This window comes from Balaenoptera physalus, assembly GCF_965194825.1.
Source record: "Balaenoptera physalus genome assembly, chromosome: 18".
Taxonomy (NCBI): Eukaryota; Metazoa; Chordata; class Mammalia; order Artiodactyla; family Balaenopteridae; genus Balaenoptera; species Balaenoptera physalus.
This window is the reverse complement of record NC_138899.1, coordinates 10,068,805-10,095,211: the sequence shown is the minus strand read 5'-3', so window position 1 is coordinate 10,095,211 and position 26,407 is coordinate 10,068,805. Positions and strand designations below refer to the sequence as shown.

The window sequence follows — 26,407 nt, the reverse complement described above, 5'->3', positions numbered from 1 at the left end:
AGAAGAAAATTTTCATTTGTCTGCTTAAAGATTTTCCATTGTTGCTGCAAATGTTTAAGTGGATTTCTCAGAAACATGTTGGAATTAAAAACAACAGCCTCCTTTGAATTAGTGCCTTTTTGTCTTTTGAAGCCTTTTGGCTAGTGGGGAGGCCTTGTTATTCAACACCATTTTAGCCAATAACACAATGATCATTGTGAAGATTATTTACCAAAACATTTATTAAAAGCTTTTTCCTGGATTGCAGAGCTCTGTTGCTGTGGCGAGGAACTGGTTCATTACAGAGTGCCTTAACAATACAGAATTTTTTTGCAACCTTCTTTGTTGCTTTCCCAAGAGTTTTGGGAGTCATTCCGATGAGCAATCAGCAGGAATTGAGGCGAGTGAAAAGTGGTTTGTAGTTTAAGTACTGCCAAACTTGACTTCCCAACATTACCACTCTACTTAATTACAAGCCACTAAGATGATTATCCTTTGTCAGTTTGCCATACAGAAGTTCCCAGGTGTCTGATTGTGAGTGTGCATTGGCTCAGAGAAGGTGAAAGGCAGAAGTACAGCAGCGCCCACAGAGTGGACCGGCTTCTTGGTTGTATGAGAAAGCTGGTTTGCCACTGAATGCTTCGGCTCAGAGATGTCCCTATACACCTGCTCTGAGAGCTGATGTGAGATCCCGAGAGATACAACTTTTTAACCCACTTGTAACCTGTGCTTGTGTGAGTGGTACAGATGGGGAACGAGAGCTCTGTTTAATCAACTTTTTTCGTTCACCGAATATGACTGAAATGCAAATCTTGTCTTACTACTTCTCAATCACCAATTTTCAAACAACTAGAAAAATACACTTCATATTAAAACAAAGTGAACATAATAAGGATCTGATCTCAAATATCACCTCTGGAAAAAGCCTTTCCTGACTTTCCTATGTAAAGTCATGTCCCACCCCGATTATAATCATGCCCTGTTGCCAGACCAGGCCAATAATATGGTGAAGTGTATGTGGGGAAAAAAAGGTGGAATTGTGAGCCTTGGATGTGGTTGAACCCTAACCTTACCACTTTGTTCACTTCTTTGGCTTAATAATTTCCTGAGAACAGCTCAGGGCCATGTGACAAGGCACGAAGACACGAAAAGGCAGAGCAACAGTTCTGTTGTCACTGGGTGATTTCTGTGAACTTCATGCATCAGTGGCTTATCCATTCAATAATAAGATGATTTTTTCTTTTTCTAGGACAGCCTCTCCTATTTTGCCTTTCAATCACAAATGCTTTCTATTTAAGAACCACTTTTTGATCTTGAGTATACATTTTTCTCCTGGACTTTTGATAAGTTTTTAAAATATAATCTTTTGACTTCTTATGGGATTTTTGTTATTGTTGTTTACTTTTCTCAACTATGCACTTGACATTACTTCCTTAACCAATGCTATTATTTTACATTAGTACCTTTTCACAAAATTGAATAATCAAATGGTTTTTCTCCCGGTGGTCATGTCCCTCCAGATATTATCACGTTAAATTTGATCCTATTCTGAGAAAATATTACAGATTTATCTCAGATATTCTCTGTGTCATTTTTTATTGCTCAGGACCTAGTCTAATTTATTTCTTTTGCTCTAGTATACTAAAATGACTTATTCTATGAAATGGTAACTTATCTCATCAAAAAACACCAAACTTTTGTATTTGGTCCTGGTGAATTTTTTTTTCACTATGTAGAAATCTAAAATGCTCCTTACCAGTAAATAGTCTAATTCTGCCTCTTCTTCAGTTTAAGTAAACATTTCCTTCTAGTCTCATTGCTGATTAGGTGGTCTGTGTCTGAGGTTCCTGATTTGTGGACCATGAATTCCACTGGGTCAGTGATTTACTTACTGAGTCCACATACCCACTAAACATTGTCTGTAAGCTGAATAAAAAATGTCTTGGGTATGTATGGATGAGTATTTTTCAAATGAAAGTAGACATTTAAAATTAATAAAATTCAATCTTTTGAAAACATTGACAAATTTATAGAGGCTTTTTAAAAAATGTATTTTCTCAATAAAAAGGTTATAAAAATATAAATGCTATCTTACCTAAGAAATGTTTTGCTGTTAAAAGGGTCCTCATTTTCAACCTAAGAAACTCCATGTTACTTCCCTCTTCTAGTAAGATTTTTGCCCTATTATAATATATGTTGTTGCCCCTACATATAATGCTACATATAATACTGATCCTACACTTTCTCCTATTCCTCTCTTGCCTTTAGAATTTGTACTCAGCAGTGTACCAAATGGCTTTAAAAAGTATGGTACCCATTTACTTTAATAATATTTACTCATCCATTTTTCATACATTGAAAGTATGTATAGAGCTCACACTGAGTGGTTCTCATCCCTGACTGTGTAAAGAATCACCTGCAGGGCTTGAAAGACTACAGACCAGTTCCTCCCACCCCCCATCCACTGGATGAGCATCTCCTGGGAGGAGAGGGTTGTTGGGCACCTCTGTTTTTAAAGAGTTCCCTAGGAGACTCCAAGGCATAGCAAGCGGGAGAAACAAGAGCCAGCTGTGGGCCAGGCATCGTGCTCGGAGCCTCACAGGAGGGAAAAAATTAGACTTGGGAATCATCTCCTCTACTACTAATCTGGTCTCGGGACTCTCACGCCAACTTCTCTGTGAGGCCACTCAGCTTGTCACCAGTTGCATTGTATTTTGAGACCCGACACTCATTATATAGAAGTAGTTTACTTAATTAGAAAATGCCAGACATAAGTGTTTGATTCTTGGCCTTCAAAGCTCAGATACCAGACTGTCTGGCTCTAAACTGCATGCCTGGCAAAGTGAATGCACAGTGCCTGGCACGTGGACACTAATCGATAAATGCTTGTGTTGAATTAACCAGCAGGGAAAAGAGCAGTACTTGTAAAGGAATTGTTTGCCAACTCCAGAGTTTAGTTACGAGTAGTGGAGAAAAAGTGCCCAGAGGCAAAATTCCTGATTCAAAGAAAACAGTCACTTCCAAGCAAGGCTGTTCCTAATTACATCTCCCAAGTCTATTAAACGTCAAACATATTATAGTCCTTACTGCCAAATATTACAAATCATTCTTAATTCTGAGAAGAATAAATTAAGCTTGGGCTTCTTCCTATGGAAGCACTTAGCAGTTCTTTCTGTTTTTGTGGAGGGGGGCATTGTTGTTATTGGTTCTACTTCTGGTTTTCTCTTCTTTTGGCAAGGCGAAGACAACTTTAATTCGGCTGCTCACTTGCGCGATGACTTGGGAGTTTTGGAAAAGTTTTGTACCCCATAGTTGCTCGTCTGTGATATAGAAATAACAACATCCACCACGTCCTGTTTTAGGACAATGAATGACATATAAAAACACATTTAACATGATACGAAGGGACTCCTAAATAAGTGTAAATTGTGTCTTAAGTATCCTCCAATATTCTCATTGTAAAAATGAGGAAAATGAGACACAGATTGTCTCACCAGCATGCTCAAGGTCTTCAGTTACCTAAGAATGGACACGTGGTTGGAACGTGGTGGCCGAGACAGAGTCTGTGGGGAGGGGTGTACCGTGATTATAGAAAACATCTCTGTTGATAGGAAGGTAGCTCAGGTGGGGCTCTGTATCAAGCATGCATAAATCTATAACAAAATTACTCAGGATAGAAGTGAGGGTTCTGATGAAAATAAATTATAAAGAGAGCGGCCACAGGTAAGAGGCACATTGAGACTGTGGCTGCGGGGAAGGCACGTGGGACCAGGAGGAGTGGTGTATCGGTGGTTTGGGAACCGTGCTGCACAACAAACCTCTCCGAAACTCAAGGCTTAACATGGTTAGAATTTACTGCTCATGCGTCTGGGGTGGTTGCCCAGCTGTCAGCTGATCTGGAATGAGTTCAGCTGGGATGACTGGGGTGGCTCCAGTCTGCTCCTACATCTCTTACCTTCCATCAGACTGGCCCAGGCATCTCCTCATGAGGATGGCAGAGGGCAAGAGTGAGCAAGCACCAAAGCGTGAGTGCTTTTCAGGACTTTACTTGCAATATACCTGCTAATACCCATTGGCCAAAGCAAGTCGCAAGGCCAAATGTGCCTCGGGAGTGGGGAGTGTTCCTTGATTAGACCTAGATTCTGCTTTTTATGGGTGGTTCCCCAATCCATTGTTCTCTACTACGCTTATCTCTGTCCTCTGAGATGTCCTTAGTTTTACTCCTTGATCACTGCTGAAGAGGGAGTGGAAGATGTACCCTTTTTAAAAAAAATATTTATTTATTTATTTGGCTGCGTGGGGTCTTAGTTGCAGCACGTGGGATCTTTAGTTGTGGCATGCGAACTCTTAGTTGCAGCATGTGGGGTCTAGTTCCCTGACCAGGGATTGAACTCGGGCCCCCTGCGTTGGGAGCATGGAGTCTTAGCCACTAGACCGCCAGGGAAGTCCCTGGAAGAGGTACCCTTTGAACAATGTTCTCGGCCTGCTTCTTGTGGAAAGTTGGGTATGCAGAAGCCTTTTTAATTTTTTTTTTTTGATTTTAAACACTCTTGGTTCCTTTTAGTTCAGGTACTCCATGTGTCAAAAACCAAAGCCCACAGTCTTTAGAAACATGCTTCTCTGTCTCTATTTAATCCCTGATGTGTTCTGCTTTTTATATTGCTATGGGATGATGTCCTTAAGAATCTTGAAAGCCCTTTTGTTGAACTTAGTGGGTCTACAAGGCAACTCCTTAATGCTCCAAGAAGTCTTAACAAAGGGTCTCATGGATATACCCATAATTTGGTCTGTACCCATGGCCATGTCTTAACTTGAGAATATTTTATTGGCTTAAAAGGCTGGAGATGAAAAACAGTTTTAGTTTCCAAATTAGCAGAGAATGGCATCTCTATATTCTGAATTCAACTTGCAAGTTGTCCGGTTATTTTCTGAGTTCATCTTTTTCTTGTAATACTTTGTTATACCCAGCTAGCTAGAGCCAGCTGACGCTTTCAGTATTCTGCCTTGAAATTTCATTGCCAAAGTCCAGAGTTTCATCAGGAACATTTTCTATCTTCCGTTTTACAGTTTGCCACTATGATAGCATGAGTCACCAATTTTCCATCCTTTTATAACAGTTTTCTTGCCATTTTTTCCAGGTTCCTACAAGAGTTTCATTTCCATTTTTCTAGGCTAAACCTACCACCTGGTCACAAAGCCAATGCCACATACTTTAGGTTTTTGTTATAGCAACACCTCACTCTGTGTACCAACTTCTGAATCAGTTATTTATTGCCATAGTAGTGCTACCTATCCCGCACCTCCAAACTTTATGGCTTAAAATAAAGTGTTTATTACCTATGCTACTGTTTTTGGGTGAGCTTATATATTTGGAGGTTGATTGGCTGTTAGTTGTTCTAGGACAGCCTTGGCTGATCACTGGAGCAACTTAGCCCTGGTCCATATGCCTCTCGCCCTCCAGCAGGCTGGCCTGGTTGTGTTCGCACGGTCATGGCTGTGCCCAAGAGCAAGCGAACACCAATGTGCAAGTGCTTTTTGGGACTCTGTGCTACACTGGCTAACAACCATTGGCCAAAGTAAGTTACATGGCCAGTCCAGGGGTAAGGAATTATATACCCTGTCCACTAAAAGGTGAGGATAGCGGGACAGGAAAAGAACAAGGCCATTAGAGTAATTAACGCATGGATGGAAAGTGAGAAAGGACGTTACCTCTAATGCTGGCCCATGAAGGACAGTCGGGTGCCCCAAGGCGCAGTGCTCAACTGGGGGTCAAGTACAACTTTCTAAATCACAAGCAATTATCAACTTTTGATATCAGAAGAGACGGTGGGGTTCCAGTTCAGCAGCAGGTCACCCGACCATAAAGGAGATAGGCCAGACAGCAAAATTAAGGGTGGGTGTGTGCTATTATGATTTTGGATGATTTGTCATCTCCTAGAAGAGAACTCATCCAGTAGGCAGGGGATATTGGGAGCAGAATCCGGTCCTCTCGAGAAAGACTGAAGGAAAACTAGTAGGGTTAGGCCCTAGTCACACTAGTTGAGATTGAAGGTTAGGTTCTATCCTACAGTGGGAAAAAACTAGAGTACAAGGCAGGGAAATCAATGGACTCTTGAAATGGGGATGCAGAAGGGTCTGTCACAGCTGAGAGGCTCACCCTTGGTATGCAGGCCCCGGGGATACCATGATAATCAGGTAGAGACTCCCAATTTATTGCTTCACTAAATCAAGATCTTTTTCAGTAACCAGAGTGAGCTGGGCCCTAGAGCCCTTTACATTTATGAACCATGGGCACAGACTCCATTTCCTTTGATGCTCCCACCCTGTAAGGTGGGCAGAGCAAGTAACATTCTCTCATATTTTCATGTGAGGAAACTGGGGCTCAGAAATGAGTTGCTCAAGGTCCCTGAGCTGACAGGTGACGAAGCTGGATTCAGAATCTGCATTGATGCAGAACACTTAGTGAGGAATGATGTTATTCTGGAGTGATGTTACTGAACAAGAGTCTTCTGGAAGAAGGACACAGAATTCTTTCCTCGTGTGGATTGTAGAAATGGCACGGAGGAGAAAAAGTATAACTGATGGGGTCTTCCATTTCCCAGTCACCTCTGAGGGTTCATTCTAGTAGAAGCAGAGAATCTGGCACATTCTTGTTTTGCCTTGCTTAGGAAATAGAGGAAACAGGGAAAGGGGGATTGCTCTGCTGGTTTGTCTCATTATCAAAGAATGGGTTCAGGATGTGGACATGATGGGGATCTGTGTAAACAGTGTTAGGTCTGAAACTGAGATATGCGTGTGAGATTTCACCCTGCTTTACAACTTAATAGGTTAGTCTGAAACAATTATGTATATTCTTACAGGAAGCAAGCATGAGGTCTCTGGATCAGACTGTTTATGACTCACGAAGTATCGTAGATGGATTCCCAACCCCACCCCAATCCCTACAGAGCTGCATGGTAAGTTGTCTAAGATGTTGTAGTTAAACCATTACGGGCCAAAGAAAAGTACTCTTCTTTCTGAGCGTGGCCAAGGTGATGCCACTCGTAGGAGGGTAGGTGAGATTAGGGGCTGGGAGGGAGACGGTTGGGAAGTGGGGAAAGAAGGACCAGCTGGGAGCCACGGGTCCTGGCTGGGATCTGTGGCCTCTGACAGCCTTCTAAGCCCCCACTTTGGTGGTGGTGGTGTCTGCCAGAAGTAGCAGGCACCCTTTGTCAGTGACCTAGACACTCTCCTGGCCTCAGAGTCACAGAAGTTGAAGGAGCGGGTTTAGCAGGAGCTAGAGTTGCTTCAGGCCAACAAGGTAAGCAGGCAGGTCAACGGCAATGTCAGGGGCTGCGACAGAGCTGCCTTCCAGCCCTGCTCTGACCTTCAAATCCTGCACGGTAGCATGGCTGCTACTTCACTTCCATCTTCCTAATCTCCAGCAAGATGTCTCTTTCCCTCCCCCAAGAGTCTCAAACACACACACACGCACGCACGCACGCACGCACGCACACACGCACAATGAATTCTGGGAGATGTAGTTTCAGCTTAGTTAAATTGACAGTCCTAACCCCTGCACCCAAATCTTCAACAGACTTGGGAGATACCTCTGATTACTCCCTTCATGAAGGTCTTTCATATGGGCTTTCAAACTGTTCCTAAATCTTTTAGCCTTCTCTTCTCTGCAGTAAGCCACCCTAAGACCTCTGTCTTTTCCTTCTATTTTTGCTATTCTTGAATTGTACTCTTTCCCTTATTTGTATTCCCTGAGACTCCCCATCACTCTGTAGCAGATGTGGTTGACTGCCAGGCCTGCCTTTGACCCTGGCAAAGGTCCAGTCGTTCTCGGCTTTTGGGAATGAGAACCTCATGGTTCCCACACTTCATCCTACTGCCCTATAATTTTTAAGCTGTATTTATGCTGAGCTAGGTGCATGTTGTGTTTCTGCAGTCAATTGCTCCTCATGAGGAAGCCTGTCTTGCATATATATTTACTAAACCAGGTGACTGCATCCCCTGATTTTGAGTAGGTCAAAGTATTTTTCCTAACAAAGAAGAGCAGTATGCTTTGGCACAGCTGCTTGGTATTTTTCCTAGAATGCTAGAAGGAAGCAGACATTCATTTGGTTTTTGCCAGTCTCTCTTTGTCTAAATTGTCCTATTTGGCTCGGCCTGTTGGCTTTAGTCTATTAGAATGGCAATGTAGGAATCTGTTCCTCTTGGTTTATGAGCTTGAACCAAAGTTCATCAGCGTGTGCCTTAGCAGGACAGAAATTTACATAAATATTTCTGGGCCATCAGATCTCTGTGAAGAGCATTTCCATGTTCCAGATGTAGGGTATGCATGTGCAAATCCCACGTAGAGATCACAGCTCACTAACTTGTGGATGGCCCCCCAGAGAAAAGAAGTGATTCAGTGTAATGGCTCTGCAGACTATAGAAGAGAGACCCAGAAACCTCTATTCTGTTGGTGCTGTTTAAAATTTGGGCAAGGAGCCACATTTTCGGGGCAAGAAGAACAGCATTTTCCTTTTCATAATAATAAAAAAATATTTCACATTTTGGAATAAGCAATATTCATTTCTCAATTAGTATTAACAGCTAATCAGGGTGCAGCAGGGTAGTGGAGCGCTCATCAAACAGCAGGTGGCTGGTTTTATTTTTTCAACGCCGCTTAAAGATTATTTGAAAAATCTCCTTCAGAGACCAGTGTGTGGGGAGCCGCGTACTCCCAGTCAGAATTTAAAGTGATCCAAAATACAATATTAATGATTGATGCAGAAGCTCACAGTTTGGCGTTGGGGTTTAATTAGATAAGCATTGCAGCTGTTTTCGTGTGGAGGCAACTTGACGGGATGCAAAGCTGTTATGTGACTTCCCATTTACAGGGTATCTATCGAAGTGGAAACAGAAGCAAGCTACTAGGAATTATGATGATGACATTTTTTTTTTTCAGCCTTGAAATGAGTAGAAGTCTGATTGTCGGGAGGGAGAAGCACTTTGTAATTAAAAAGGTGGGCTTGGATCTTGCATTTCATTTATTAATGAACTGAACACTCATAAAAGCCAACTAGGGCAGCCCAGCCAGGATCTGGCAAGTCAAGTATGAAGAGCTTGCACGTGAGTCTCCTTCGGTCTCTGCCCCTTTGCGCATCAAAACCCTCTTGTCTCCAACCCGTCCTTCACCTCCCAAGCATCACAGTCGTGTCAGGCTATGTAATATCTTACCCATGCAGATAAACTCCTACGGTAGCTGCTTTGGAACCACTCTCTCTCCCTGAAAACTTGAGGTTTTAAACCGGGGTCGATAGCTTTTCAGTTCACTGGGTCCAAGAGATTGTCCACGTTTAGTCAGAGTTTGGAATCTTCTGTGTCGAATGCTGGAAAGGACTAGAACGCATGGTATAGTGTCTGTCTACAGCTAAGCTTCAGCATGTGTGCCGACCTCCATCACGTGAGACGGCTAAGGAGAACAATTTATGGAAGCTCACTGTAAATTAAATGTGCGAGATTTTTATTTATTTATTTATTTATTTATTTATTTATTTATTTTTGGCTGCGTTGGGTCTTCGTTGCTGTGCGCGGGCTTTGTCTAGTTGCAGCGAGCGGGGGCTACTCTTCGTTGCGGTGCGTGGGCTTCTCACTGCAGTGGCTTCTCTTGTTGCGGAGCACGGGCTCTAGGTGTGCGGGCTTCAGTAGTTGTGGCACGCGGGCTCAATAGTTGTGGCTCGCGGGCTCTAGAGCGCAGACTCAGTAGTTGTGGCGCACGGGCTTAGTTGCTCTGTGGCATGTGGGATCCTCCCGGACCAGGGCTTGAACCCGTGTCCCCTGCATTGGCAGGCGGATTCTTAACCACTGCGCCACCAGGGAAGCCCCTAAATGTGCAAGATTTTAAGAATGCATTCCACCAGAATAAGGCTCGGAGCGCTGCACATTTAAAGTGGTATTGTTAGACTGATCTTTAAAACATCTCTATCCAATAAAAAGGAAGCCTGTCTAGGTGTTTCGTGTTGTGAAATAATTATAATAGCCATCTATTATAATACATTAATACATATAATCTATTATAATACATTCTTAGTTGCTTATTGTCAATATCTACAGAGTATGAAGTTATACGTGAACGCTAAGTATTATTATTTTTATTGTGTAAAGAAAGTTTAGTGAGCCTTCTCCTGATTGTTATAAATCAATTTGTGAGGATTTTGAATAAACCTGACTCTTCAGTATAAGTAGGGGAGAAATGAATCTTTTTGGAGGTACATTAACTTTCTCTGGCTATTAAATTGTCATGCCTTGCCCTGAGAAGGGATTTATGCACTGCTTTATTCCTTTTTGTTAAAGAAGGGTGTGCAACTAGGAATTAGAAAATTTGAAAGATTAAGTCCTAATTTGGCCATGTTCTTGTTGTGTGCTCTTGGTCAGTTGGCTAAACCTTGAGCCTCCTTTTTTCTCATTTGCAAGATGGGAAAAATAGGCCCTTCCCTCCTTATCTCCCAGGGCAATTCTGAGCATCTAATTAGGTGGAAAGCATCTTCAAGTTTAGACCTGAAACTAGGTATGTCTAATATTCTGCAAATATACGCGTAATGAATTGATTGTTGTTTGATGAGGCAGTTTCTTGCAGTCCACGCCATAAAGCTATTGAGAACAGATGAGTCTTAAATTTTCCAGCGAGCAAGCGTAATGGCTGTGTTTGGGTTTCCAAAGCTTTTCCTAATAGTAATACTCTCACCACCTGCCTTTTGGAGGGAGGTGAGGAAGAAGTATAGGATTATTCACACAGATACAGAGATGAGGAAAATGAGATTTTGTGCATGATTGAATGAATTACAAGTCAAAGCTTGGACCTGAGCCTTCTGGTCCCAAAGTGAGCGTTATCCCCTTTATACTGGATTGTCACTGCAGACAGTCTGCAAATAAATGGAAATAGAGAGAATGGTTATCAAGGAAACATGTGGTTAACTTTGAAGAGTGCAGATGTCAACAAAGCAGGTAATTCATTAGAGCAGATCAATAAGCTTAACAGCAGGATTGCCATGAGATACATTGTAGATAACTGCCTTGTTTATACATGAGAGTTGGCTATATTGTGGAGTTTTAATAAGTAGAACATACCCTTTTTAGTTTCATGCAGTAATGATTGTTGATCATTTGCAAGTAATGTTACTATACTTGTTCCCTTGATAAAATAATTGATAAACATATGGCTCCTTTGTGTCTTTTCTGATTGATGCTGATGGAAAAGCTGACAACAATAAGTAGTAGGATTATTGCAGTACTCCATCAGAATCTCTGAGGATAGAGATCGATTACAGTGCTTTAAACATCACCATACATCCTAAAGGCAGTCAATAAAAATGACTGATGACGGATTGAATTGATGAACCAAAGCGTGGTGGTATGCTGAATGGAAGGTAGGCATGAGTATTCTGGACAAAGGCAATGGGTGGAATGTAGGAAATGCTAATAAAAAGTTAATGCATAGGTAATGAATACAGGTCTTGAAATGTATGGACAAGCACTTAACTTATAGAATAATGGTAATTGTGACACATGATAACAGCACTTACTTTTATTTATTGGTGCTTATTCATCTTCCAACCCAATGAATAGTTTTTCCCAGAGTTCCAGCTGGGATTCTCTTTTCTGCCTCTACATAAACTTTCCTTGGGCTTTGTTATCCACCCAAGGTTACACTTATCATTTGGGTAGCAATGACCCAAGTCAAGCAACCTTGGTTATGCCTTAGTCACGCACACCTCTGAACACTCCTATAGCATTTTTAACTTGTCTCCATTATATTAGGCAGTTGAAATCATGCATCTGAACAAGGTGGCCTGGAGAGAATAGATAAAGTAAGAAAGGGAGAGGGGCTACATTCAAGGATTAAGGACCCCTAACATTTTAAAGGCTAAGTAAATGAGGATTTTAGAGACAGAGCAAATGAGTGGTCAGAGGAGTAGGAGTGCGATCACGAGAGGGCAGTGTCACTGGGGAAATCCAAAGGAAGAAAGTGCTTCACGAAGAAGGGTGTGGTCAGTAGGACTGAGATGTCAGGAAGGATGAAGACTGCAAAATGCCCACTGGATCAAGCAACATGGAGGCCACTAGTGAACTTGGCCAGAGCTGTTGGTGAAATGAAATGGGTGAAAATCAGATTTCTGTGGATTGAGAAGTGAGTGGGAGTTGAGTCAAGGGAAACAGAAAGTACAATCATCTCACCTAGAGTTATTTTAAAATCCATGACACCATTTCCCACGCATTCCCTTGGACTCACAGTTAAGACAAGCTGTGAGGGATTCCATCCAGAAAGACCTGCCATCCATCTGAAGCTAATGCTCTTTCCAGCACTCAGTGAGGCTCCTGGGAACCAAACAATGCTGTTGCCAGCCCACCTGGTCTAGGATTTCCAGGAGCAGCTGGCTTGTTCCAGAGAAGTTCAAGTCCTTCAATCCATCAGAGACCTCAATCCATCTGAGACTTCCAGGTCCAGTTCTTTGGAAATTTCTAGGCCGGTTATCTTGTGCATGACTCATCCACATTTTTCATCCAGGCTGAAAAATGCTCCTCCAGTTCCCCACCTCTCCAAAGTCCCAGCCTCCTGTATCTTTGTGCCTCCTTCTCCCTGGACCAGATGTCATTGTTTCCCTCCTAACCTTTCCCACTGTTCTCTTCGGAACCTCTACCTAATTGCAAACCACTTCCCACACACCCTTAACCTAGTCACAGGTGCGACATCCATTTCCCGGCTCTCACTGAAACCTTTCCTCTCAAGTAGACACTCTCATTTGGGTTGGGGTCTTCCTGGCTCCCAAAGTCACCTGTAGATCTTTCCTCCTCCACAGTACCTCCTGGTCATTGTCAGGGAACCCCTGGGCTCACTGTCAAGCTTTTCATCTCAGGTATGTAGAATCCACCCTTCATCCTAGGCTCTTAACTCCTTTTCTTCCTTAACAGACCAGGAACCTGGTAGGACCTACTATCCAAATATATCCCAAAGATGACTACTTTCTACCTGTACTGCTTCCACCTAGTCCAGGCTACCACTGCCTTTTACCTGAGGCGCTACAGCCTCATAAATTGGCTTCCTGTTTCTCCTCTTGCTCCTGTAGTCAATTTCCCACTCAGTCACCAGAGGAGTCTCCCCAAGATGTATCCCGCCATGTCATGTTCCTCCTCAGAACCCTCTAGGGGCTTTCATCACACTAGACTGAAATCCAAAGCCCTCTGGGGTAGGCATGCACACATCTCCCTGCCTCATCCCCCACCATGTCCCCCTTGCTGGGCTGCTCCTGTCATACTGGAATCCTTCAGCCCTGCAAAGCTCATCTCGCCTCACGGCCTCTGCCTGGAGAACTCCCCCGAGGACGTCCCCATGCTCGCTCCTCACTCTGTTCTGCTCCCTGCTTGAGTGTCCTCGCCCCAGAGAACCACGTGATCATTGTATAGAATAGCCCCTTCTTCTCCCGGTCCCCAGCATCACTCTCGACCTGAAGCCGTGCACACTTTGCAACCCCAGTTATAATGTCCACGTGTGTAGGAAGGCATTCGCCCGTCTTGTTCACCTCTGTCTCCTTGGCACCGAGAGCTGAGTTCACATCATATGTGCTAAATAAATGTGTGTTGAATGAATGAATAAACAAGCCCTTCCTCGGTCGCCTTGTCTTAAGGCCAGAAAACAAGTCTCAACTCAGGGTATGGACATAAAATGCAAGTTCTTCTCCCAAAAGTGTTACTACTGAAGAGCAGACTTCCTCAGCATGACCCTCGTAACTGTGTGCTCACTCTCTGGTCTTAGAGTAGGCTTATTCCAGTCCTGTCCTTTCTAATCTTTGTCTATGGTTTAAAGGCCTCCTTCTTACCTAGTGCAGGCCAGCCTGTGACTCTAATCCCAGTGTCGTAGTCCATTCAGGCTGTCCTAACAAAGTACCATAGGCTGGGCTTATAAACAACAGAAATTTATTTCTCACAGTCTGGAGGCTGGAAGTCTGAGAGCAGGGAGTTAGCTGTCAGGTTCTGGTGAGAACCCTCTTCCGGTTTCCGATTGCAGACATCTTACTGTATCCTTACATGGAGAGCAGAGGGGAAGCAAACTCTCTCGTGACTCTTATAAGGGCACCAATCCCCTTTATGAGGGCTCCACCCTCATGACCTCATCCAATCCTAATTTTCTCCCAAGGCCCCATCTCCTAATACCATCATAATGGGGGTAGGGTTTCAACATATGTGTCTTGTGGGAGACACAAGCATTCAGTCTATAGCACCTGTGTCTTCTCTGCCCTCTACTGGGCAGGGACAGGTGGGGCTTTGGTGTGAGGGTGAAAAGAAGACAGACCTTTCCTACTTGACTGCCGGCTCATGTCCAGGCCATCAGCCTCTGTGTGCTTTGTTTCTTCTCTTTGCAGGGATACCTCCCAGCAAACCTGAAGGGGAGGTAGCTTCCCAATAACTGGAAGTTTCTCTGAACTTAAAATGTGGGGCTCTTAATACTTTTGTAGTCAGCTTTGGACCTAAGTTGCAATTCTGAGAAAAGTAGAAAAATCTTACTGAGCCCTGATGTCATCCTTTCAAGCTATTGGTTAGGAACTGTTCAGTCTCTGAAACCATGTAATACATACCCTGCTCCGACCTCAGCTCTCCAGTCTTCCAGCAGTCCCATCCTCTTTGATCCCTTCAAGACTTTCAGTCTCCTTATCCTCCAGACTCTGGAGTCTTCCCTTGGTCCCCACCCTGCCTAGACCTCACGGGTCATCACTTCAACCTCCTCGGAGAGCCCTTTCCGGACAACCCACCAGTATGCAGACTCCTCCTCAACACGGCATTTCATTCGCGCTCCTTCCACCATCAGCAGTTAATGGTTTTCTTGTTTGCCTATTTGTTTCTTGTTTGTCTCCACAGCATAATACCACCAACAACCCTTGTCTGTTTGGTTTGCAACTGTGTCTCTAATGCCTAGAATAATGCTTAACACCTATTGGTCACTCAGTAAGTATCTGTTGAATGAATTCTTTTGCCAATACCCTCAACACCTTTGCTGTCTAACTTCTGCCCCATTCACCCACCAAAAGGCCAAGCTTGGTTTATCTGTCCATTTAGTTTCCCTGCTCGTGCCCCAGCCTGCTTAGTATTGTTGCAGAAAATTGTGCAATGCTTGGATTGCAACTGCTACCCGTCCTTGATCATGGTTCTAACCTGAGCTGAGGGCAACAGCCCTTTGGTGGTCCTCAGTTACTTTTCTCCCGGCTTTCACCGTATTTGCCTCAAGGTTTCCTCAGTTTCCCCATGCTCCTGCTGGCACCTGGGGAAACAAAAGATAGATGGAAATTATCTCAACGGTCCCCTCTTTCTAACACTTGCCTTCATTCATTCTAACACCCTTCATTCATTTCAATATGAGTTGGACTTCCCTTCTCCTAGGTGAGCACATGCCCTCCACTGGGCTCCCCCCACCCCAGGGACATCCCTCTCTCAATTAGCCTTGCTCCTGTAGCTTCAGCATCTTCCTTCGTGTTGCTTTTGCCATCAGTATTGAAACATGATCACATCTCTCCAGTGTTGAAAAAAATAAACCCCCCCAAACCTACCGTCTCCCTCATGTTTTTTTTTAGATCCTGTCTTATCTCATTCCAGTCAGTTTTCTATATATGTTTCATCTAATCCTGTTCTTCCTGTTCACACCATAACTCTACACAGTCTTATTCCATTCCTACCACACCAAAAAAACCCTCTTTTCCAGATCACCATTGTATTATGCTGATGGATAATTTAGGCTACAGTAAGTGTGGACCATTGCCCCTGATCCATTCTTTGGGAGGTGGGACAGGCAAATGGTCTCTTCCATGTATCTGCACCACTATGTTTCTCCTAAGGACTAAGTGCTACAAATAATGACGTAGAATTCGCACAGAAACCAGCAAAGTAACTCCTGTTCTTATCTCTTGGGTGGATTTTACAAGTCATCTGGGCTCCGTGTATGTCTCATGCAAAGTCACAAAGGTTACAGTGTCCCAAGCTGCTATTCCAAGAGTCTGGAAGTAGCTGCTGTAGCTGGTTAGAGATAAATGTTGTGAGTAGCTTGGAGACAAAAATGCTGTGCAAGCTCAACTGAATTGTTTTGGGAAGACATGATATTCAAACCTTCATTAAGTCCGCTTGGGATAGGGAGAAAGGACAAGAGGTGAACATTTTGGAAAGAGGAAGGAGGGAACTAGTAGTGTTAAATCTAGCGTGAAGGAGGTATGGAGGATGGACATGCTTTGCCTGGTTGCTGTGTAGAAAATGCCTGAGCTGCCACATTGTGCCTTTGCCAGCAGGGTAATTTTGCTCATCCACCCTCCATGTTCCCCGTGTCTCACTCCATCCCTCCAGGTTCCCTTCACTCCAGAGCCACACCACACCAACTGCTAGCTCACAACCTCACACGCCTTCAGTTTCCTTAGTCTGACATTTTCTTCCCCATGAATTCCCTATTGAACTCATACTCCTTCGAGTCTCAGCTCAAATGCCACCTCTTCCCTCTCTGATACCTACAGCGGCAACCCCACTGGAATGAGCTGCTTCTTGCTTAGTCACCCCAGCCTCTTACTACTTTTATTGAGAAGAAACACGGCTCAGTTAAGAGAAAAAACATGGGCTATGTGGAGTCAGGCAACCTGGGCTCACGGAGAATCAATGATTTACTCTGTGGGAACTTGGGCAAGTCACTTAATCTCGCAGGACCTCGATCTCCCTAATTTGAGAAGGTGATAATATCCACATCTGAGGGCGGTGGTGGAGACTAAGCAAAGTAAGACTATTGAGTTCTCTGCATATGCTCCGTTCTCTGTAAGTGCATCCCCACCCCTTGTATCCTGCTAGGCATTAGAGTTAGTTATCTCTCTCATTAGATGGAAAGGTCTGTGAGGGCAGGGCTGACACCCTTACCCTCCTAGGAGGCCTCGAACAATATTTAGTAAGTGCTCAATAAACGTCTAACAGATTAAGCCCAGTTTTCTTAGCATATTACCTCCCAAATGTGTTCATCTCTTGGTACTCACAGAAAGTGATAATATTTGTATGGAACACTAGGGTCACCTGAAGGAGATTTGGGGGCATCAACCTCAGTTGGCGAAATTGAGTACATTTCCTTTATCCTATTAACTATAATAAGGAAAATTAAATGCTGAGAAATATATTAAATATTTTACTTGTATAAAACTTTAAAATGCTATAGTCTTTCAATTACTGGACTCAGGAAGTTTACAGAGGATGTTATCAAAATAGAATTCAAAAATAAGTTTGAGTGATTTTGAAAACGTTCTGTTTTACATTTTTTTTAAATCACTATAAAATGTTTACACATGTTAATAACTGCCAGGACACTGGTGGTCTGTTCTGGGGAACACCCATCAGGAAGATCAGCTTTAGTCAATGTTTATCCAAAGTTCCAGACTCTTTTCTAAATGAGGAAACTGACTGACCACAGGTGGTGCCCTAGTGGTGGGCAGGTAGGAGCCAGCACGGAAGCGGGATTTAGGACAGCGGGGCCCGTCTGCACCCAGGCACCTGGCTGGCAACCAGCAAATAACATTGCCTACATATCTCTTGACTTTCATCTGAGCCCAAATGCTTTAAAAAAAAGGGACATTGATCAACCGATGTGCTTTGTTAAAATGTAGGAATGTCCTGACAAGGTCACTGACATGTTTGGGGCATGACTCATGCTTTTAACTCTGGGTTTCTGATTCTTGGTAGCATGTGGGTTGGCTTCGATTGCATACCATCCTGGAATGACTTTGAAGGATACTGTTGATTCCAAGGGACCCACTGCCTGCCAAAACCATGTTCCAGGAAAAGAGATGGAAAGAAAGCAGAGAGGTACGACCTCAGGGATTAGAAAATAAGACAGATGTAGCCATCTGTTACTGCGCCCACCTAGCTCATGGGCGGCTGTTATTACAGGGTTATTTTTACAAGTGCGCATTTGTGGTGTGTTTGCCCTCCACTTGTCTTTCTGGGTTCACGTTGAAGCATTTGAGGCAATGCAGGGAGCTCTTTGGCTCTGTAGAATAGCAGGATGTCTCAGAGCTCTGTCTGGTAGGACATCTGTCCTGACATTCTGGTGCACTTTCACATCCAAGGATGGGAAGAGTGTTTGGTGACAGAGGTGGGAGAGAGGGCTCAATGGGGACACCATTTTGGCCAGATGAAAGATACTGAGCAGACATCTTGGGTTACGCATAAGATAACTTTAATTCTCCCGTATGTACCAAACTGAAATACTTAGGGGTCACGCTGAGCCCAATCAGAATACAATCAGAATAAAACAAACCACATATACCTGGGAGAATAAGTATTTCCACCTTTATAATCTGACCCTGCAAGTGGTTGCACACAACGGGCCAAGTCACCTGGGCCTCAGTGAAACTTCTCTCCAGGATGTGGCTCCATTTTGCTCTTGGAAGTTTCCATTCAGAGGGATGCTCAGGTTATGACATCTTGAGAGTTCCAAGCTTTATCCCTGTTTGGCACAGATTTTTATAATGTGTTTATGTTCTTCTTATATTAAATGCAATATAATTATTAAACATCTACCACAGTGCTGGGGACTCAGGACTGGATAAAATGGCCCAGAGGGGGGAAACAGACATCTAAGTCCACAGTTCACCCAGTGTGATGTGTGCTGTAATGAAGGAGTAGGGTGTACCATGGAGAGAGAGAAGAGGGGTTCTAAAATCAGCCTGAGCTGCCAGAAGAGCCTCAGGTAAGAGGCAATGCCTGTGCCTGGATTCCTGCCTCCAGGAATAAGTAAATATTATTGGATGAAGGACATGCAGAGAATAGAATGGGGATCTGAGAATGTGGAGCAGCACACGCGAAGACCCTGAGGTGTGAAACAGCCTGGCCTGTTTTAGGGACGAGGAACAGCAGGTAGTTTGATAAGGTGGAGAACAAGCTGTTTAGAAGGGACAATGGTAGGTGAGCCAGGGGATGCAAGTAAGTAAGTACTAGACCACAAAGGGTCTCATATGACAAGCCAAGGACTTCCTTATGCAAGCAACGGGGAGCTGGTAAAATAGTGTGAGTAGGTGATAGCATGGTCATATTTGAATTTGAGAGCAATCAGCTTGGTGGATAAACTGAGGCGCATTAAATTTGAGGCGCGATGACCAAGAGATAATAAGGGTCTGAATTATAGAGGTGGTAGCAGGATGTCGAGGGGAAGAGGATTTTCAGAAATATTTAGAGAAGACAGTATAGGTAGGACCTAGTGTCTGTATAGATGTTGAGTTCGGGAACAAGGAGAGGTAAGGATGACTCCCAAGTGTCTATGTAGGGAAACTGGTGGGCGGTGGTGTTATTAAGGGAGATATGAATTAAGCAGAAGAAGGGATGGAAGGGAGGGACAGTAATTTCATTGTTGGAATGGTCCAGTGAGTATTCCTCAAATTCTGCTTGATTCTGCCTGATCATGCTCATCTCAAAAAAGAACACACCGTCTGTAGAGTGAGCCTGGCATTTTGTATCTTTGAGACCTGCCCTGCTCTTCTGTTCTCTCTCCCCCAACTCCAATGCACGAACCCTCTAGCCTTCCTGTGACCCTCTCCATTCCTCTCGTCTGTGAGTCCTTTCCTTTGAAGCTCACCATCCTTATATGACTTGCCTTGATAATCCACCTAACGGTAATGTCCCCTGAGCAGCACTGTGTGACATCACATGTCATTCTGTGTGTCTGTGTTCTACCGTCTCTGATGGACGTGAGGGCATCTGACATGAAGGGGGTGGTCATGTGTAGCTGAGGGACATGAACGTGGTTGGCTGAAGGAAAATGGTCCACATCCAGTCCATGGGCCCTGCAGGCTGCTGAATCTCTGTTTGCAACATGAGATCAAACTAGCGATGTGGGCTGGCCTTTGGGGTGGAAACACTCATTCTTCACATTGATCCTGTTGTTCTGGCCACAGCACCCTCAGTGCTCTGGATCTTAGCTTTTGCGAGGAATCCCTGTGGGTTTGGGATATGGCTTGTGTCTGCAAAGGGAGAACCAGCAGATGCCCTTCCTCCCTGGGTCAGCTGGCTGTCCCACTCTCACCTGATGACACACCTCTACACTGTGTTCTTCCTCCGCTTCCCCACTTTCTGGTGTACTGTGGCTGAACAGTCTGGGGGGCACAGCTCTGACTCTGGAGGTCTGAGACCCCTTGGTCACCAAGTCCCCCTTTCAGCAGGGGGCAGTGCTGCACTCCCATAGGCTGACCAGCACCTTGGCTGGGGTGCTGCCGTGGATGCTTACCGGGGCTCTCCCGTCCTCCGTCACCTGGGGTTTTCAGGCACTGGACCTTCTCGATACCAATATATGAGGCTCTGCAGGTTTAATAAAGGACTGTATCAGGTTGCATTTGCTTTTAAGGACAGGGGCCCGGCCATATCCCTTTAGTACCTAGCATTTGACATATAACAAATGCTCAGTAAATTTAAAGGCATGTGACTTGGTACATTTCCTGAAACGATCATTAGCAGTAATATTTTATGTATATATAAATAATACAATCCTAGTTTCATGATACTGTTATTTTTTTCAGTACCTATTATGTGTCAGGCATTATTACAGGCACCCTACATCCTTTTTTTCTAATCCTCTCAACACTTTCATTAAGTGTGTTCATCTTGTTTTAGACACGTATTTATTGAGGCGTCATGAGGCTACCTGTCTAAGGCACAAAAAAGTGTCCCAAACTGGGGTTTAAAAGTAGGTTTACTTTCAGCCACGTTCATGCTCTTTCATGACCTCATTCTTTTTTTTTTTAATTTTTATTTTATATTGGAGGACAGTTGATTAACAATGTTGTGTTACTTTCAGGTGTATATGTATAACTGAATCATGACCTCATTCTTCCCAGCAAATGTCTTTGACAGTAAAGTTTTTATGTAAATCAGCACCATCACATTGTCCTTGGGTCCGTTTGGCTCTGTCCTGTGTTTCCCACCATATGCACCCACCAGCCGTGTGTGCTGCATACATGCACACACACGCATACGTGCACACACTCACCCCTTCCTCTGCCCCTAACTCACTCGTACCCTACACTCCACTGGGAATGGGACCCTTCCTGTTCCATAAAATGTTCAGTGCTTTCTTTCTTCTGTGCTTTTTTGTGTGCATGCTATTCTCTCTCATTAGAGTGTTAGGAGGAAATGTGCATCAAGGTATGAGATGTTAATAAATTACCTTTTTTTAGTGTTCAATCGTTCAGTTATTTTTGAAGAAAGAATGCTAGGTCTTTAAAAGTACAAATCACTTGGTTTTGCAATTCTTTCCCTGACATGTTTGTTAGTCTTTATATTTCTCCTTCATTTTTTATTTCTCTTTTGAGTCTCCCTTTCTTCAGTGTTTCCCCTTTGCATCTGTTGGGACTTGAATATTGGAGTTTCCTTGGAGAGTTCTTACTGTAAAATACTGAGCCATTTTATTGTAGGGCTGCATAAATACTGTGACTTATTGTGGTAAGATCAATTTAATGGCAAAGAAATGCTTATGTTCCAAGACCAATAAATACAACCCATTCCTCACCGGCTTCCGTTTCTAGCCTTGCTCCCCAGCAGTCAATCCTTCACGCAGCTGCCAAATGCATTTTTCTCACCTGCTACTCGGACAGTGTCACCTCTCTCCCCAACCCCCATGGTGGCTCACTATTTACCCTTCATGTCCAGTCGTACCCAAAGTCGTCCCCTTGGTTTCAAGACTCTCACTCTCTAGGGTCTCTCACCTTCTAGACCTATTCGGCATTCTGATACAAATGCACTCACATTGGTCCTAGCACCATTCCTCACTATGTCAGGAATCCATGGGGAGCATGCAGTGGATTCCAAATGGATTTCTGAATACTGCTCCCTTTGCCTCTGAATCCCTTCCCCAAACTTCCAGCCCTCAATCCCACTCCTGTCAAGGATTACCTGCTGAAATTTCACTTCTCCCTCAAAGCTCTTTCATCTAACAGAGTAATAAATTGTACTCTGGGGGAATTCCCTGGTGGTCCAGTGGTCAGTACTCCACGCTTTCACTGCCGAGGGCCTGGGTTCGATCCCTGGTTGGGGAACTAAGATCCATCCCACAAGCCACACGGTGTGGCCATAAACAAACAAATAAATAAATAAAAATACTCTGTACATGTTATTTATTTTTTGTTTTTAATTGTGGTAAAATACACATAAAAATTATTATCTTAACCATATTTAAGTGTACAGTTCATTTATGTTAAGTAGATTCACACTGTTGGGCAGTGGATCTCCAGAACTCTCTTCATCTTGCAAAACTGAAACTCCATACCCATTAAACAATAACCCTCCATTCCCCCAGCCCACCAGCAGCCCCTGGCAACCACCATTCTACTTTCTGTCTCTGTGAATGTGACTACTCTAGGTGCCTCATATAAGTGGAATCCTACAGTATTTGTCTTTCTGTGACTGACTTTTCACTTAGTACAATGTCCTCAAGGTTCATCCAGGTTGTAGGATGTGTCAGTTTTTCCTAACTTTTTAAGGCTGAATAATATTCCATTATATGGATATACCACATTTGTTTATCCAGTCATCTGCTGATGGACATTTGGTTTGCTTCTACCTTTTGGGTATTGTGACTAGTGCTGCTATGAACATGGGTACCCAAATATATCTTTGAGACCCTGCTTTCAATTATTTTGGGTATATACCTATCTGTACTCTTCAAACTCAAACAGTAGTTTTCAATATTTGCTTAAAGAGGAAGAAAACAAAAGCAACTATGTAGTGCTTTCAACTGATTCATAGTAAGGAATGTGCTGATATTAAGATAGGTTGTATCTGCTCCAGCATCCAATGGTAATAAATGGATATTTCACAGTGAACGATGGGTGGCATTTATTTGTTGAATGGTTCAAACCCCATAAGCGCTGGGAGAGATGCTAATCTGAGAAATTATGGAGTGTAGTTAGCCAAGTAAATAACCTAAAGTATCTATACTTTAGATTTCACGTATTTTAGCTCTTAGTCTTCATTTTTATGGCACCTGTTGTAGTTTTGTGATGTCAAAATAATATGTTCGTGGTAGAAAACATGGGAAGCACAGAAATGTGTATGTGTAGCCCGTTTGCTAGGTGAGAAGTACACCCTGCCCTTCTTACTAAGAGGGATCCCCCAGCGATTCTGAGTGCGTCTCCCACACTGCTCATGCGCTGTTCCAGGCTGGAGTACATGAGGCTATAATGATTACTTTAGTCTTCCTGGCTTGGGATCTCTGCTAAATGTGACGCCTTTCCTCTCCGTTCACACCTGGTCTTACCTTTGACTCTTAGTCCTCTTAGGACCAAAGAGACGGGAAAAGAGGACCCCAAGGAAGAGAGCATCAAGGGCAAAGATTGTCCTCTAAAACACACAGCAGAGATGGCTGAAGCCCCCTTTGCCTCTTCCAGACCGGGGGCTGATTTAGGATATGCTCCAGAGGCAGACGCCTTTCCATGCAGAGACCTGGGTTTGAACATCTTGTCTGGTCACAGTTAAGCTGCAGCACTAGCACCATAGCTCTTTGTCCTTGACCTTGACCCTACTGCATGACGCCTCTCCCAGGTGTGCCTGCACGTGGCCCTGAGCTCTCATCTACTCTCGGCTTGTGCCACTGCAAGTCCGCCTGTCCCACACGATTTGTCCTACCTTCCCCAGTGAGGTTTGCCTTATGTAGCTCAGATTTTAAAAAATGAAAGCACTTCATTGTCAGCAAGTATGTTGCAGTTTGGCACTTCAGTTTTCTTTCTTCAATTCCCCAAATACAGATGCTAATATAAACCTAGTTCTTGAGATGATTTTGTTATGCAAGAGAAGACTAGTGCAAAACAAAACATTTGAAGAAAAGTCATTCAGTTACTCACCCTACCCTCTCACTTGTTATTTTTTATATCTTCATCTGGCTCTGATGGCAAATTCAATTGAAAGGGAGCTGATCTATCCACTTTTACTTCTAACAGCACCATGGAATTTCTCACATTAAAGCCAATCTGAAAACCCAATCAGTACTTGTTTAAAGAACAAATTAGAGGCACCATTCTTATTTGAAAGTTAAGGTCCCCATGGTATCAAATAGAAAAGCCAAGCTTCCCTCATTTTTGGCCCACCTCCTTTCTCTCTCTCCAGGGTTTTTATTCTTGTTGCCATCTTAACTTCCACTTAATCCCCAACCTCCATATGCCATCCATTATTTTGGACTTTTTATTTGGGATTCAGGATTTGGAATTGGCCCTCATCCTTACTGTTATTCACAGCAGGTGGAAGAAAATGAAAGTAATAAATGGATTCAAATTCCTTACAAGTCAGCAGTTTACAGAACAGACCCCTTGTTTCTCCTTAATATGGGGGCAAGATGTATACTGATAGAAAACTGTTGAAGGATTATTTAACAGGTTATTGATGTCTTCTACTCCCCAAATTATCAAGGTACATTTTCACTACTATATCTTATTTTCTAACATTTCTTTTGGTGGGTTTTAACCCACAAGGCCACAGCTTTTTATATAAACTCATTAAAATGAATGAGGAGACCACAGGAAAGGGTCCCAATGTGGCTGATGTCATATAGTGGACAGAAGAGAAGGGACCTATGTTTATCTTTTCAAGTCTCTTAAGTTTTTGAATCAGTAAGACACTGCATGGCACCTTAGCAGAAATGACCTGTGGGTTTTTGGAGTTTTTTTGGTTGTCTATACCACCATGGTGTGTACGTTACTGAATACCTTCCACATCACATTGAAGCCTCCTTAATACACCATTTGTAATAGAGTGAAATTAGAACTAAACCAGGGTGTGTGTGTGTGTGTGTGTGTACACAAGTAAAATCTAGTTCAATTCTCACAACTACCTAGAAAGTATCTATTGTTATCCTCTTTTTACAGATGTAAAAACTGGAGGTCAAAGACATGACATAATTTGGTATCTCACTAAAGTAGTGACAAAGCTGAGATTTGCACTACTCTTCACTTGCAAAGCCAATGTTCTTTCCATCTATATCATGCTGTTCCTTTGGTTGTAAAAAACAGTGTTTATCAGTCAATCACTTACCCCATCATTTTCTCTCCAATAATGTCTAGCTTATAATCATTGTCCAACAGTTGTTAACTCCATTCCTCCTTTTTCCTCCCTCTCCTTTCTGGCCAATTTTCTTTGCTGAAAGCATTCACAGACTATCAAAATTCCCCAAACAGTTCAAACCAGTTCTGTGTATGAGCAAAATATAGAATCTGTCATATTGTTGGCCACCCTGAAATTATGTTTTTATACACTGTGCTTTTCAAATTGGGGCCAATCAACTTGTCATTCACTAAAATGTTATCAGCAGAGATTATGCTGACACATGGGGATGCATATGTTACTTTTATAGGAAAAGTTTTAAAATATGATCATTCCACTGGCATCAATTCGTTGTTAACCAAAGACAAGGTTATTTAGATGCATTGAGTGTGGCTTTTTTGGATCTCTCAGCTACTTGTGATTTTCCCCAGGCTGGAGCCTATTTCCTGAACCTAGGGTTGCTGAAAATTTTGCTTTACTTTGTGTATGAATGCAGAATAGTTTGAGGATGCTTTTTGTGTACAGATAGAGCTTTTACCCATAGTGTCTTTTTTTTGATGTGGACATTTTTAAAGTCTTTATTGAACTTGTTACAATATTGCTTCTGTTTTATGTTTTGGTTTTTTGGCTCCAAGGCATGTGGGATCCTAGCTCCCCGACCAGGGATCGAACCCACACCCTCTGCATTAGAAGGCGAAGTCTTAACCGCTAGACCACCAGGGAAGTCCCTGTATTTTTCTACTAGAATGTAAACTTTATGAAAGCAGACATTATTATCTTTAAAAAAACTGATACATACTTAGAACAGTGCTTGGAAATAGCAGGTATTCATTGCATATTAGTTTAATGAGTGAATAAGCTGAAAAGTCCTAGTTCTAGACTCAGATGTGAAGTTGTGGGACTTTGGACAAGACATTTCAATCTCCTGAAGTCTGTTTTTTTCACATATGGAGAGACTAGGGTCTGTAACTCCTACTTCATGACTTCGGGGTGACTCTCAGATTTTCATGAAAACATTCCAAAAAATAGACCTCACTATGCAAATGTCATGTGGTTAAGGGGCAGCTGCTGCAGATGTGTGGAAGCCCAGTGGGCTCATGCCCATCTCTGGAGCTGCTCTGAAAAATTATTGTTACAATAATCAAATTCTTGTCAAATTCTAGCTTAGGGCTAATGTGTAGCTGCAGACTGACTGAACCAAGAAAAATTTGGACCATGGAAGAACTAGGCAGCAGTAATGTTTACATACTCTTGGTGAAAAGCCATTGCTATGGAAACTTCCCACTTTGCTTTACATGTGTAGCATTCTGAGAGTGACTGGCCAGAATGATATAGCTAGATCCTTGGAATATTGAAAATCACACATCAAATT

General features: G+C 43.1%; 1 long non-coding RNA gene across 5 annotated transcripts in view; it reads left to right on the top strand.

The window, feature by feature from the left end:
- LOC309647396 overlaps window positions 1–26,407 on the top strand; it is a 245,271-nt gene that overhangs the window by 120,874 nt on the left and 97,990 nt on the right. For all 5 annotated transcript variants that reach the window (XR_014256009.1, XR_014256010.1, XR_014256011.1 and 2 more), the window contains one exon: window positions 6,840–6,935. This is a non-coding gene — a long non-coding RNA (uncharacterized lncRNA). The remainder of the gene's footprint in view (window positions 1–6,839; window positions 6,936–26,407) is intronic.